Genomic DNA, 15609 nt, shown 5'->3' on the forward strand with positions numbered 1-15609 from the left:
TTCTTTTTCATCTCTCTCTCTCTCCCTCTCTCTCTCTCTCTCATTACTTTTTTCCTTTTTTATTTTTTAATGAAAAATACATACAACATATACAGCATGCATTGCCTGGGAAGTGGACACTCGTGTCCTCCCCGCTGCCGCTGCCGTGATCGCCTGCTCACGGGCATAATGGCTCGCTCGTTGCTGCAATCAGCCACCCGCCACCATGGTCGCCCACTGCCTGAAGTGACCCAGCATACTCTGGTCCCTGGAGGAGTCCTCTTGTGTTCTGCAGGCGCCCCACAGCCGACTGCTTCTCCCAAAAGCTGAAGCAGGCATCTGCGTGGTGCCTGTGGAACGCATGAGGACTCCTCCGGGGACCAGAGTATGCTGGATCACTTCAGGCAGTGGGCGGCCATGGTGGGGGGCGGCAGATTGCAGCAACGAGCGAGCCACTACGCCCGTGAGCAGGCGATCACGGTAGTGGCAGTGGGAAGGACACGAGTGCCAACTGTCTCTGGCCTCTGGTAGGTTCAGCCCCCAGGCAATGCATGCTGGGAGTTGTATTTATTTATTTTATTTCTTTATTTCTTTATTTAATTTATATACTGCCCCATAGCCGAAGCTCTCTGAGCGCTTTGTAGGCTGTTTCTCCTTTATTTATTTATTTATTTTTATTTATTTATTACATTTTTATACCGCCCAATAGCCAAAGCTCTCTGGGCGGTTCACTTTACGGAGGCCTAGGGCTCTGCATTAAAACGGTGGTTCCGCCCTAAAATGGCAGATCTGTCATGAAACGACCATCGTAATTTGGATTTCAAAATCTGTGGCCCGAGGCTTGCACAGGCCTAGTTGTAACTAGGAGAGTGTCTCTTACTAAAAGTTTGAGCTTTTGTGCTTTTGCCTCAAGACCGGCTCACCTTTGTCAAAGCAGAAATTACACTGAACCAAAGTGCACACCTCCCCCCTGAGTTTCTGCTATCAGCATATAGAGAAACAGCAAATCTAAAGACGGTTGTTTCCAAAGGAAAGCGGAGCGTTGATCAGACTCCCACCCAGTCCCTTTCCAAGAGCCAGTAGAAGGAGAGGGCAGCTTAATGTGAGGTCCAGAAGGGAAGTTACAGCTTCTCCTTCATCCGCTCCACATCTCAGGCAGCAGCGTCATTCACAGCAGCTGAGGCCTCAGCCTCGTTCTTGCTCTCCCTGTCTCTCTGCCTGTCCTGTCCTGTCCTGTCCTTTCCATTTACTACTTTTTCGAACAGCACAATAGCCGAAGCTGTTGAGCCATCAATAACAACAAAGTCTTCTATGGTGAGGATAGAGAATTACAACAACCAAAGGGATGAACCAAGAATACAAACGGAGCCAGCCAAATGCTCCCAACCTTCCTTGCGTGGTAAACATCGGTCTCACGCCTCTGACAGCTCAAACACTGAGACGGCTGCAATGGCGGAAGGAGGTGCAAAGCATGAAAACGCTACAGAATTGACTAACAACCCTTTGCTCTGAACAAGCCAGAGCAAGTTGACCCAAGGAGGACTCTTGCAAATCCGTGCACCGATCCTTTGGGCAGAAACCTTGGGATGGTGGAAGACCATGGGACATCCTCCCCTGCTTTGACTGTTACCAATTTAAAGAGAAAGTTTTCCATGTGCTGAGAAACTCTCAAGGGCTGCGCTATCGTGACTCCGAGGTGCAAGTCTCTCAGAGATCAGAGGCAGGCAACTCAAAGCAGTCAACAAGGCAGAAGCCCTTCCACGGGGAAGGGAGAATAACCCGGAGTCATCCCAGCCGTTGCACAAGCTCTCAGACTGAATTCTGTGCTGCAAAAGACGCTCTGCGCTTATGGGCCCCCGCGGCCATATTCTCTGCCATCTTGCAAGTATGAATACCTGCTTATCTGGAAATAATATTTCAATCTTGTATTAAGCCAAAAGGGGGAGGGAGGGAGGGAGAGAGGGGCTAATGCATGATGTCTTGATTCTCCATGTTCCTGGCCTCCGGGTATGTTCCCCCCACCCTCTCGATGGCCATAAAAGAAGGGAAGATGTCCCCCTCTGCAGCTCCCATACAGGACAGCCACTGCCTGGGGCTGATTCAGCTCCCACCTTTACTTCCCAGTGATCCAAGTTGTTCATCCCTTACCACAGTTTATGAGTGTGCTAGCATCAGTGGTCTTACTTCCCTTGAGGGAAGAACTAAAGAAAGTAAATCACTAATAGAAAAGGTACACTTTGCATCCTTCTGAAAACCTGGAAGTGATTCAGGGCCTGGGTGGGGAGATCGGGGCCTGCGGGGGGACGGAGATCGGGGCCTGGGTGGGGAGATCAGGAGCTGCCGGGGGGGGGGAATGAAGATCGGGGCCTGGGTGGGGAGATCAGGGCCTGCCGGGGGGGGGGAATGAAGATCGGGGCCTGGGTGGGGAGATCAGGTCCTGCCGGGGGGGGGGGGAATGAAGATCGGGGCCTGGGTGGGGAGATCGGGGCCTGCGGGGGGGTGGGGGACGGAGATCGGGCCCTGGGTGGGGAGATCGGGGCCTGCGGGGGGACGGAGATCGGGGCCTGGGTGGGGAGATCGGGGCCTGCGGGGGGACGGAGATCGGGGCCTGGGTGGGGAGATCAGGTCCTGCCGGGGGGTGGGGATGGAGATCGGGGCCTGGGTGGGGAGATCGGGGCCTGCGGGGGGGGGATGGAGATTGGGCCCTGGGTGGGGAGATCGGGGCCTGCGGGGTGGGGATGGAGATTGGGCCCTGGGTGGGGAGATCGGGGCCTGCGGGGGGACGGAGATCGGGGCCTGGGTGGGGAGATCAGGTCCTGCCGGGGGGTGGGGATGGAGATCGGGGCCTGGGTGGGGAGATCGGGGCCTGCGGGGGGGGGGATGGAGATTGGGCCCTGGGTGGGGAGATCGGGGCCTGCGGGGGGGGATGGAGATTGGGCCCTGGCTGGGGAGATCGGGGCCTGCGGGGGGACGGAGATCGGGGCCTGGGTGGGGAGATCAGGTCCTGCCGGGGGGTGGGGATGGAGATCGGGGCCTGGGTGGGGAGATTGGGGCCTGTGGGGGGGGGGGACGGAGATCGGGGCCTGGGTGGGGAGATCGGGGCCTGCGGGGGGGGGGGGATGGAGATTGGGGCCTGGGTGGGGAGATCGGGGCCTGTGGGGGGGGGATGGAGATTGGGCTCTGGGTGGGGAGATCGGGGCCTGCGGGGGGACGGAGATCGGGGCCTGGGTGGGGAGATCGGGGCCTGCGGGGGGGGGGGGATGGAGATTGGGGCCTGAAAGGGGGACGGAGTTCTGGGCCAGCGAGGAGATCGCGGATGGAGCAGCGTGGAGATCGGGACAGGGTGGGAGGATTGTGGATGGGAGGGAGCGGAGACTCTTTTTTTTAAAGAAAAACCCTACCTGACACGCTGGAGCGCTCCTGCGCTGCCGGCTCCTTTCAAACAAAACAAAAATGGCTCGCCCTCCTCCTGGCCAGATTTACAGGCCGGTCTAGCAAAGGCCTCTGTCCCCAGCTGGCTTGGTTGAGGAGAGGAACTGGATGGTCCTGCACTAGGAAGAGCATATATGTATTTGGCCATTTTGCGTTTGATGTGTAGTTTGACTGTTGATGTTTTGAAGTGTTATCTGCTAGCCTACGATGAATGCCCTTAAAGTTGTAATCAGCTCCTTAATTGTTTTTAGAATTTAATGGGAGCCTTAAGCAGTTATAAGCTGTGCCAGGAGCTGGAAAGTTTCTGTTTAGGCAGCATCCAGAGATTTTATATTATTATTTGACATTTGTATGTGAGTATTTCGTTTCATGTATCTCCATTCTTAGCCTATTTTACTTTTTACAATTGGCATATTACCTGTTTTATCTCTCGATCTGTTTATATATTCACTTCTGGGACTACTGCAGTCCTTTGCCAAACGAAAAAACCATCCTCCTCGGTGGAGCCCTCGGCTCCCTTTCAGGGACCTGTTTTCTGAAATGCAGAGTTCTGTAGGCTCCCTAGATTGCAGGAAGGGTTGGCAAGAGTCTTGAATTGGTACGTTGAAATTGTATTTGTGTTTAAAAGACATATCTTTGGATGCCTGTTACTTTGTTTTTAAGAAGGAACTTTTAATAAATAATATTTTTAAATAGAATACTGCCTTTGTATTTACAAGTCTTAACGCTGCAGTAGCGCCTATTGATACTTGTGTTGTCTGTATTGTTGATATAGGTTTGTATAATTGTGAATGTTCATTTTACCACTGAAGAGGACCATAGGTCGAAACGCGTTTGGTATTAGTAAAGTGTTTGTAGGTAAAGAGAGGTTCTAAATACTACAATATCGTGTTTTTATTGGCCCGATATGTACCATGTATTTGTTTCCATTGCATATATGTTGACTACAAATTAAATAATTTTAAAAAATTACTATTGTTATCACTATTGTTGTTGTTGTTGTTATTATTATTATTAACTCAGTTGTTCTGTTCTACTGTTAAATTGGTAAGGGATTGGGAGAAATTTCCTTCTTTGTTTATATGTGATAGGACACACACACCACCATCAAAATGTTTGGTGCAACATTCTGCACCAGTTGACGTTTCCAAGTGATTTCCAACATAGAACATGTTATAGTAGTCCAGTCATGTATGAAGCACCATGGCGAGGTCCAACTGAACCAGGGATGGGTGACATCCTATCCCTGAACAAATACAAACTATATCTCATCCTTAACTTCCTCACATTTACTCTTGTTACGTGATGTGCTCTCATTAGACTCGTGGACAAACTTGCACACGTTCTAACAAGACCTACACCTGCGTATAAAGAGTCTTTAGACATTGGCAATAGAGCATCTGTGGCTAAGTAAGGCGATTCATACTCAAAGAAATCTACACCATGTTAGGAGTCTGAGGTATTGCACTCCCTCAGAGCATGCACAGAGTGCAAGCAAACGTCAGCAGAGACAGAGGTCACTGGCAACAGGCAGATGTTCACAAAGTGAAGGAATACTCAGACACAGTAGTGTTTTGAACTACTAATCTAAGTTCACTTTACAAGTATTTACATAGAGCATAACATAGTTGAAGAACTTTACACAATAGCTCTTCACACAAAACTCTCCACACTCTTCAATCACATGTCACATATTAATAGCCTTGTGAGCCAATCATAGTGTCCACATGTAATATGATTGCATCACCAGGATTGTGTTGCTATGCCTCAAGAAAGAAAAAAACATGGGCAAACATGCTTTTTCTACCGGAAGAGGAAGAAACGAGATGGATAATGACTGTCTGTCCCTATTGGCATTACATTTTAATTACCACTGAAAGAAAACCATGCCAGCTAATCAGATGGCTGCCAGGTAGCTAGTCCTGATTCATGGATAAACCTTTTACAATAGCCATTTGGAGACAGATAACAGCTGAAGCACAAAGTCACTCTCCATGGCCAAATGTGAGTGTGCAATAGTCTGGCAACAGTTCAGCACTTCCTCAAGATGGGAAGGAGGAATAGAATTGGGTATCTTTTGCTGAACCCCAAATCTCTGACTTACTGACCACAATGAGTCCATGTAGATGTTAAATAACATTGGCCCTAGCAGGGAAGAGGAATCCCCATGTTATCTCTAATCTCCAATTGGAGATAACAAGGGGATTCCCCAACACACCATGTGCACTCCCAGATTCAGAGGCCTAGCAGGACTAGGTGCGGCTGCCTTTTCCGGCTAACGCAGCTCTTCAAAGAGTTACACTGGGGAAGGAGATGCAACAGCAAATGGGTGAATGGACTGGGCTGAATTGGACGAGGAGGGGAAGGGAAGATGACAGCCATGGCAGGTGAGGGGTAGGAGGGAGGGAAGGAAGCAGGTGGTTGTGGGAGGGAAGGGGACAGGTGTGGCGGGATGGGGGAGGGAAGGGAACAGAGGCCGTGGCATTGTCAACGGGGGATAGTGGTGGGCATGTGTTCTCCTGAATCAGGTGGGAAAGACGTTAAAACAGAGGGAAGTCTTTTGGTCTGATACGCTTAAATCAATGATGCCATTGGGTCTCAATGAGGAGTGCAATTGGCAGTGAGTATGCTAGAACGTGTTGATCTATCTCTATGTGTGTTTCTGCAGGCTTAAATGGCTACTTTCCCTATTTTATGTTCATCGTGGTTTTATTTATGTCTTGTGCCTGTGAGGTCACAGGAAGGACCGTTTTTCCTTTCAAACATTAGTCTGAAGGGGCCATAGCACAGGTGATCAGCCTCAAGCTTTATGCCTTTATAAATAGCCCCACTCCAAACCGGCTTTCAAACGCTTGTTACGAACCTACGGGAGTTGGGGCAGTCAATGATTTAAGTAAGTAGATATCAGCAGTTAGAGTTTCAGTTTGAAGTTTGGCATTGTGCTTAACGATGAGACGCCTTCTGGGCTTTCTTGTTTTTTAAAATAAAAAATATTAGCTACGAACTTATTTCATTCCAGGAGGCACCACTCGCCGTGTTATAGGGAGTGACAGACATCTTTATATATTCCCTGAATTTGGGATCAACTGAGTCAGCCCACATATATTTTCGTTTTTGAAAAAAAAATACCTGAACTGAAGTGTTTACAAGCTATGGTATGTTCCCTTGATTGTATGTATTTTCAAAACTGCTGAAATTATCAATCCCATGGCTATCTCTGAGACACATGATTATTATTGTCTTGTGCGTGTTCGCTTTATTTTCCAAAGATGCACATTGTAATTTCTGAGAGAGACCAGTAGATGGCAGAAGAGCATTGCGGATATTTACTTAGATTTGCCCTGATCCATTAAGGAGGAGCGGCAGGAAAAAGCAGGCTTTCCACATGTGGGTTTGCTGGATCTGGATCTGGATCTGGGCACAAAACAGGGCAGCGCTGGGCATTTCCAGGTCTGGGTAAGAATTGGGGCCACAGCTCACACAATGCAGAATGGTGGAGGTGGGATGTGGAGCAGTGGATGGACCTTCTTTTCGCTGGTAGGCAGTTCCCGTGGTCATTGCAACGTTGGAATAGCGACGGGCCTTTCCCATCCCTGTGGTGTCGATGGGGGAAACATTCATGCTCAAGGAAAACAAAAAGCTATATGAACCCCGAGGGCTGAAACACGTGTCCACAGGGCTATGCCATCTGCACTTCCTTCCTTCCTTCCTCCACAGATTATCTGACTTGGCTCTTTACACAAGTGGAACATGAATTTTCAGGCTACACCCGTTGAGTCACCTTGAGGCAGTTAGTGACGGCATCTAGAACTGTGGCTTTGCCTTCTGGACAAGTCAGACGTCTCGTCAGTTTGTGACCAGCATGCAGCTACAACCCCCACGAAAGAGGGACGGTGGGTGTGCAATTCCCCTGAGTTACGCCCATCGTGGTTCAGCGCATGGCCAACCATTTCGACAAGGACGGCACAGCTCTAAAGAACGAGGCAGTCTCAATGATGCTCCCCATGACGCATAATCAGCCCCACTAGCCCTACTTGGGAAGGGTTTTGCCTTTAGCCTGCAGAGTTGTGGGTTGCCTGGTCTTGGGGTCTGACGTGAGGATTTGGGGCTTTAGCATTCTGCTCAAGATCTCCACGCAACCCCGTCACCCCTTGTTCCACAGCTCCGTTTCCTAGGGATTAAGCTGCAACCTGAGAGAGATGGGGAGGGTTTAAGCCCCGCCAAAAAACAGGGGATGATGGGACTGCCTTGAGTCTCGGTGTGCGGCGTATGTATCCCTGGATAAGCTTTCATGGTGGTGAGTTTGAGGTTTCTAACGTGCAAATTGACGGAGCTATCGAAAGGGGTCTGAATGGGGTGCCCGGTTTTCATAAATTCCCCAAAAATCAGGGGATGATGGGACTGCCTTGAGTCTGGGCGTGCGTGTGTATCCCTGGATAAGCTATCATGGAAGCGAGTTTGAGGTTTCTAACGTGCAAATTGACGGAGCTATGGAAAGGGGTGTGAATGGGGTCCCCGATTTTCAAAAATTCCCCAAAAATCAGGGGATGATGGGATTGCCTTGAAACTTGGCGTCCACGTGGACACATGGACGATATCATGGTGCCAAGGTTGAGGTTTTGATAGTATTATAGAGTTTGGTAGAAACTCACCACTGAGGCTCTATGGTGGGTGCTTATCAGTTTTCCCAATAGTGTACAGCTAAAAATCTGAAAAAGGCTATGCCTGGAGCAAGACCTTTAATAGAAATTTAGTTGTGAAAATCTAGTTTACATTACATCTCAAAATGTTAGAATGTTTTAAAAGAGAGCGCGCTTTCTTGCTTAATATTAAATCACACTGAATAGGCCTGGGAAAAGATTGTGACAGTGAGTGAATCATTTTCTCTCTCTTTTCTTCACCTTTTCAACTCCCTGAATACTACACATGATGAAATGTCACATATTTCATACTGGGGTTGCAATCCTATATGCAGTTACCTAGGAATAAGTCTTATTAAACACAGTGAGGCTTGCGTTTGATTAGACATGCATGAGGTTTCACTTCATCAGGCTGCATTGGGTAGGAAAAAATGATTCTGAGTGCTAAAAGTTGAAATTGCAAGCAAACTTCATTGATAATATTTAGATATTTTCCCAGTCCTTGTGCTTTGGATTTGGCTAGAAATCAGTTTAAGGCACAACCCTATGCATGCTGCCTACGGAATGCTGGGAGTTGTAGGATTTTTCTCTCTCTCTCCACATACACAGCATTGCACCTTTTGCCTGTCTGTCTAATCTTTCTTTACCACGTATTTTCCATTTTCTGTTTAGTCTAGCACTGGTGTAGCACCTCCCAACCACAGTGTCCTTTAGCTATTTTTTCCCCCTAATCCAGGAACTCGTGGTTTTTTTTTAGAAAAATTGAAAATAACAGATTTTCTTTTTTATTGATCTTTTATGAGGACAGCAAAAAGAACCACCACAAAGAAATCTGTACAGCAACTAAAAATACATGTTAATTTCAGGTACATTGAATGTATCACTTGTTCTTTATTTCAGTGATTTTAACATTAACATATTATGTAGAATAGGTTTGTCTTAATTGTGAGCTGTAGAATCAGCTTAATTGTGAGCTGTTGTAAACCGCTCAGAGAGCTTAGGCTATTGGGCAGTATATAAATGTAATAAATAAATAAATAAATGTGACCAGGCCATGCCCCCTTGGAGGTTGGTCATGTTGGGGTGGGCACACCTCCTTGAGGGCCGGCCATGATGTCCTCCTTTTTGGTTTACAAAATATGGTCACCCTAATAGGGATTCATTGCAAAGCGCTTGTCCATAGAGAAACACAGGGCAGAATTCTCCATAGAGAAACCATACTTGCCCATAGGGATCCATTGCAAAGCCCTTGCCCATAGAAAACAATGGGACAGAATTCTCCATAGAGAAACCATACTTGCCCATAGGGATCCATTGCAAAGCACTTGTCCATAGAGAAACATAGGACAGAATTTTCCATAGAGAAACCATACTTGCCCATAGGGATCCATTGCAAAGCCCTTGCCCATAGAAAACAATGGGACAGAATTCTCCATAGAAAAACCATACTTGCCCATAGGGATCCATTGCAAAGCACTTGTCCTTAGAGAAACATAGGACAGAATTCTCCATAGAGAAACCATACTTGCCCATAGGGATCCATTGCAAAGCCCTTGCCCATAGAAAACAATGGGACAGAATTCTCCATAGAGAAACCATACTTGCCCATAGGGATCCATTGCAAAGCACTTGTCCATAGAGAAACATAGGACAGAATTCTCCATAGAGAAACCATACTTGCCCATAGGGATCCATTGCAAAGCCCTTGCCCATAGAAAACAATGGGACAGAATTCTCCATAGAAAAACCATACTTGCCCATAGGGATCCATTGCAAAGCACTTGTCCATAGAGAAACATAGGACAGAATTCTCCATAGAGAAACCATACTTGCCCATAGGGATCCATTGCAAAGCCCTTGCCCATAGAAAACAATGGGACAGAATTCTCCATAGAGAAACCATACTTGCCCATAGGGATCCATTGCAAAGCCCTTGCCCATAGAAAACAATGGGACAGAATTCTCCATAGAGAAACCATACTTGCCCATAGGGATCCATTGCAAAGCCCTTGCCCATAGAAAACAATGGGACAGAATTCTCCATAGAGAAACCATACTTGCCCATAGGGATCCATTGCAAAGCACTTGTCCATAGAGAAACATAGGACAGAATTCTCCATAGAGAAACCATACTTGCCCATAGGGATTCATTGCAAATCACCTGTCCATAGAGAAACATAGGACAGAATTCTCCATAGAGAAACCATACTTGCCCATAGGGATTCATTGCAAATCCCACCCGTGTTGCTGTTGTTTTTATTTAAATTATAGCTGATTAGGTAAGAAAACGTTTTCAGATAAATGTGAAAAAGATGCAGTTCTGGAGACGTGTGGGCATCTCAGTGGCAATCCTACACATGACCGGAACCCAGTGCAATTATGTCCTAAGTCCCCATAATTTGGGGTCTGAATGTGTGCACCAGTTGCTGGGGAACATGGGTGGGAAGGTGCTGTTGCATCATGTCCTGCTTTGTTCATCCCTGACCGACGGCTGGTTGGCCCCTGTGTGAACAGAGGGCTGGACAAGATGGACCCTTGGTCTGATCCAGCATCAGGGCACTTCTGATGTTCTTAATGCAAGCAAGGACTAAATTCAACAGGTACAGCTATTTCCAATACGGAGAGGACCATGTCGCAACTACCTGCTTTGCAAGTTTTAAAGATGAAGAGCCTGTAAAAACAACAAGTTGGCATCCCAGCGCCACACCACAGATGTGGATAAATACACAGGGGTGCAAACCAAGACTGAGAACTCCAAACCCTCTCCCTGGAAGGCAGAATTGGTCCGTCTTGCTTTCTCCCACGTTCAAATTTTTGAATCTCAATTTTTTTCTGTCCCATTTATGGGATGAAAAGCAAACTCCAAGCAAGGTTCTCACCCATCTGTAAAAAGGAAGCTCTGATGTTTTCTACAATGAGGTGTGTAAAACAGCCCTTTCGTGACTTCTGCCCAACGCTTGGACAGCAGCCTATAAGAACATCGGAAGAGCCCTGACGCTGGATCAGACCAAGGGTCCATCTAGTCCAGCACTCTGTTCACACAGGGGCCAACCAGCTGTCGACCAGGGACCCACAAAGCAGGACCAGGATGATCAGGGGTCTGGAAACAAAGCCCAATGAAGAGAGATTGAAAGAACTGGGCATGTTTAGCCTGGGGAAGAGAAGACTGAGGGGAGACAGGATAGCACTCTTCAAATGCTTAAAAGGTTGTCATACAGAGGAGGGCCAGGATCTCTTCTCGATCCTCCCAGAGTGCAGGACACGGAATAACGGGCTCAAGTTAAAGGAAGTCAGATTCCAGCTGGACATCAGAAAAAACTTCCTGACTGTTAGAGCAGTACGACAATGAAATCAGTTCCCTAGGGAGGTGGTGGGCTCTCCCACACTCGAGGCCTTCAAGAGGCAGCTGGACAACCATTTGTCAGGGATGCTTTAGGGTGGATTCCTGCATTGAGTAGGGGGTTGGACTTGATGGCCTTGTAGGCCCCTTCCAACTCTGCTATTCTATGATTCTATGGGGCAACCTCCCACCCGTGTTCCCCAGCAACTGGGGCTGATGGGTGCAGTCCCGGTTTCCCTTTTATCTGTTTGATGTAGGAATGGAAGGAACAGGTGAACAGGAATTCATGCTTGATCTTAACAAGTCCAAGGAGGAGGATTAGAAGTAGGGTAGAACAGTTACATCCCAGCATCCTTTGCAACATTGCCCTGCTGTGCGTTGAGGTGCAGCTTTCTGACGGCATTGCTGCTTTTGTGGCACCCCTGTAAATATTGCTACGTGTTCCAAGGGGCTGCCTTCTTTCTTAATTGTATTTCTAGTCTGCCTTTCTGAGGCCAACCAAAGTGATTTACAAAAAGTTCAAAACATAAAAGACATCTTCACATTGAAACGTACTAAAACATGAAAAACACGCTTAAAAGCCATAACAACTTCAAAAGCCAAGTTTCAAAGTTTGTCTCTTGACCTCCTTTCTGAACACAGAGAGAGTGGGGACCCCTCGCAACTCCAGAATTTGGGAGCAACACAATAGAAGGCCCTTTCCTGCATGCCGGACAAATAGGCCTCTGCAGTAAGGGTGTCTTGAAAAGCAGCGGAGGCTGGCTGGTGGCTCCAATGTCAGTGGGCTCCACGCCTTGGAGAGCTCTTTTAGAGGTCTGATTGAAACCCGGAGCAGATTCACTGCCCAACTGACGACACAGCCACTGGCCCCCTCTCCTGCTGCTCGTAGTAATAGAGTCAGTTCGACCCAGACAGGTGGCCCCTCCAAAGAATCAGCCCCTAAGGCCTTTAGATCTTTGAAGGGCAAAGCCAACGCCTTAGAATCATAGACCCATAGAATAGGAGAGTTGGAAGGGGCCGCCTACAAGGCCATCGAGTCCTATCCCCTGCTCAATGCAGGAAACCACCCTAAAGCATCCCTGACAGATGGTTGTCCAGCTGCCTCTTGAAGGCCTCTAGTGTGGGAGAGCCCACAACCTCCCTAGGTCACTGGTTCCATTGTCGTACTGCTCTAACAGTCAGGAAGTTTTTTCTGATGTCCAGCTGGAATCTGGCTTCCTTTAACTTGAGCCTGTTATTCCGTGTCCTGCACTCTGGGGGGATTGAGAAGAGATCCTGGCCCTCCTTTTAAGTATTTGAAGAGTGCAATCATGTCTCCCCTCGATCTTCTCTTCTCCAGGCTAAACATGCCCAATTCTTTCAGTCTCTCGTCATAGGGCTTTGTTTCCAGACCCCTGATCATCCTGGTTGTCCTTTTCTGAACCCCCTCCAGCTTGTCTGTGTCCTTCCTGAATTGTGGAGCCCAGAACTTGACGCAATACTCTAGATGAGGCCTAACCAGGGCCGAAGAGAGAGGAACCAGTACCTCACGCGATTTGGAAGCTATACTTCTATGAATGCAGCCCAAAATAGCATTGGCCTTTCTTGCGGCCATATCGCACTGTTGGCTCATATTCAGCTTGTGATCTACAACAATTCCAAGATCCTACTCGTTTGTAGTATTGCTGAGCCAAGTATCCCCCATCTGGTAACTGTGCCTTTGGTTTCCCTGTGCCTTTTACCCTACCCTGTGCCTGTTTACCCTACCCGGTGCCTGTTTGCATTCTCTTCCCCTCCTTATTGTTTTACCATGATTTAATTAGAATGTAAGCCTATGCGGCAGGGTCTTGCTATTTACTGTTTTACTCTGTACAGCAACATGTACATTGATGGTGCTAAATAAATAAATAAATAAATAAATAAATAAATAAATAATTTGGTTTCTATTTCCTAGATGTAGAACTTGGCATTTATCCCTATTAAATTTCATCCTGTTGTTTTCAGCCCAGCACTCCAGCCTATCAAGATCACTTTGAAGTTTGTTTCTGTTTTCCAGGGTATTAACTGTTCCACCCAAGTTTGTGTCATCTGCAAATTTGATAAGCGTTCTCTGCACCTCCTCATCCAAATCATTAATAAAAATGTTGAAGAGCACTGGGCCCAGGACTGAGCCCTGCGGCACCCCACTCGTTGCCTCTCCCCAGTTTGAGAAGGTTCCATTGATAAGTACTCTTTGAGTCCGATTCTGTAGCCAACTGTGGATCCACCTAATAGTTGTTCCATCTAGCCCACTTTTAGCTAGTTTGTTAATCAGAATGTCATGTGGTACTTTGTCAAAAGCTTTGCCGAAGTCAAGATCTATGACATCCACAGCATTCCCACAGTCCACAAGGGAGGTTATCCTATCAAAAAATGAGATCCAATTAGTCTGACAGGCTTTGTTCCTGACAAATCCATTTTGGCTCCTAGTAATCGCTGCATTGATTTCAAGGTGTTTACAGAGTGACATCTTTAGAATCTGCTCCAGAATTTTCCCAGGGATGGATGTCAGACTGACTGGTCTGTAGTTCCCAGGTTCCACCTTTTTGCCCTTTTTGAAGATAGGGACAATGTTAGCCCTTCTCCAGTCGTCCGGCACCTCACCCGTCTTCCATGATTTGTCAGCTTCTGTCGCCATTTTAAGTAGGTTTGTTGCAAAGCCCACGATACCAGCCTGGAATGCCCTAAAAAGAGTCTTAAGGTACCTTAAAGGCACCTTGGAGCATGGATTAAATTTATCTGCAGAGCCAGATCAGAATTTATTATGCTATGTGGATTCAGATTGGGCAGGCTGTATTGAAGATAGAAAATCCACATCTGGATACATTCTGATGTTTGGAAAGGCTCCAATTTCTTGGAAATCAAGGAAGCAAGCTTCGGTGGCAATATCTTCATGTGAGGCTGAGTATGGTGCGCTTTCGGATGTGTGTGGTGAAATTTCATGGCTGTTGCAATTAATAAAGGATTTCAAAGTCCCGGTGGCAAAGCCTGTAACTGTTTTCTGTGATTCACAGGCTGCAATAGGCTTAGCGAATGCAGAAATGTTAAAAGTAAAGTCCAAGCACATAGCTATTAAGTTTCAAAATGTGAAAGAACACATTGAAAACAAAACCTTGAAGTTAGCTTACTGCGAGTCCCAGAACAATTTGGCTGACGTCTTTACCAAACCGTTAGGAGCCATAAAACATTGGGAGATCTGTGAAACGATAGGTTTCAGGCAGGGCTGAAATGTGATTATTTGTACAAATGATTGTTGTTATGAAATATTGATAAAAAGCAAAAATGAAAGGGTGTTGGAGATCCTGGAACTGGACTCAGATTTTTTCTTTTTCCATATTTCTGGACTGATCTGCAAAGCCCGGATAAAAGCCTTGAGTCAGCAAGAGACAATTACTGGAAAGGCCAAGTTTGCAGATGTGCTTAATTGTATAATTGGACTGTGACATAGTGTGAAGTTTTCTATGAGTGCCAATTATGTGTTGCATCAGTTGTACAGTAAAGTGTATATAAGGAGTGTTTGATATCTCTGTAACCAGCTTAAATAATCACTCTGTTCCTGTGAAGAACTGCTGTCTGATGTATTTTCTATCTGATCATGTGTGAGTATATTTGTACATTGTTTATGCCATAATGAACTGCCAGTAAAGTATTTATTTTTGTACACTACAAACCTAAATTCTCTGCCTTACAATTTATTGAGTCTTCTACTAGTTTCATAGTTAAGACCGTTGTTACTCTGCTATCACTAAATAGTCCAGTGATTAAAAACCTGTCAGCCCTAGGAAGAGAGACTGAAAGAACTGGGCGGGCTTAGCCAGGGGAAGAGAAGAGGGAGGGGAGATGGGATAGCAGCGCTCTTCAAAGCCTTCCAAGGTTCTCTCGTCGAACCTCCCAGGGCGCAGGACACGGCATAACGGGCTCGAGGGAAAGGAAGCCGGATTCCAGCTGGACGTCAGGAAAAACTTCCCGCCTCTCAGAGCGGTATGACAATGGAATCGGTGACCTAGGGAGGTCGTGCACTCTCCCACGCTCGAGGCGTTCTCCAGGCAGCGGGACGACCCTCTGTCAGGGATGCTTTAGGGTGGATTCCTGCACCGAGTAGGGGGTTGGACTCGATGGCCTCGTGGGCCCCTTCTGATTCTGCGATTCTAGGATCGATTGGACAGAGGGGAGGTTTTGGATGCTGTTCTCCAAAGACTC

The sequence above is a fragment of the Elgaria multicarinata genome, chromosome 1 (assembly GCF_023053635.1).
Source record: "Elgaria multicarinata webbii isolate HBS135686 ecotype San Diego chromosome 1, rElgMul1.1.pri, whole genome shotgun sequence".
In the NCBI taxonomy this organism is placed as follows: domain Eukaryota; kingdom Metazoa; phylum Chordata; class Lepidosauria; order Squamata; family Anguidae; genus Elgaria; species Elgaria multicarinata.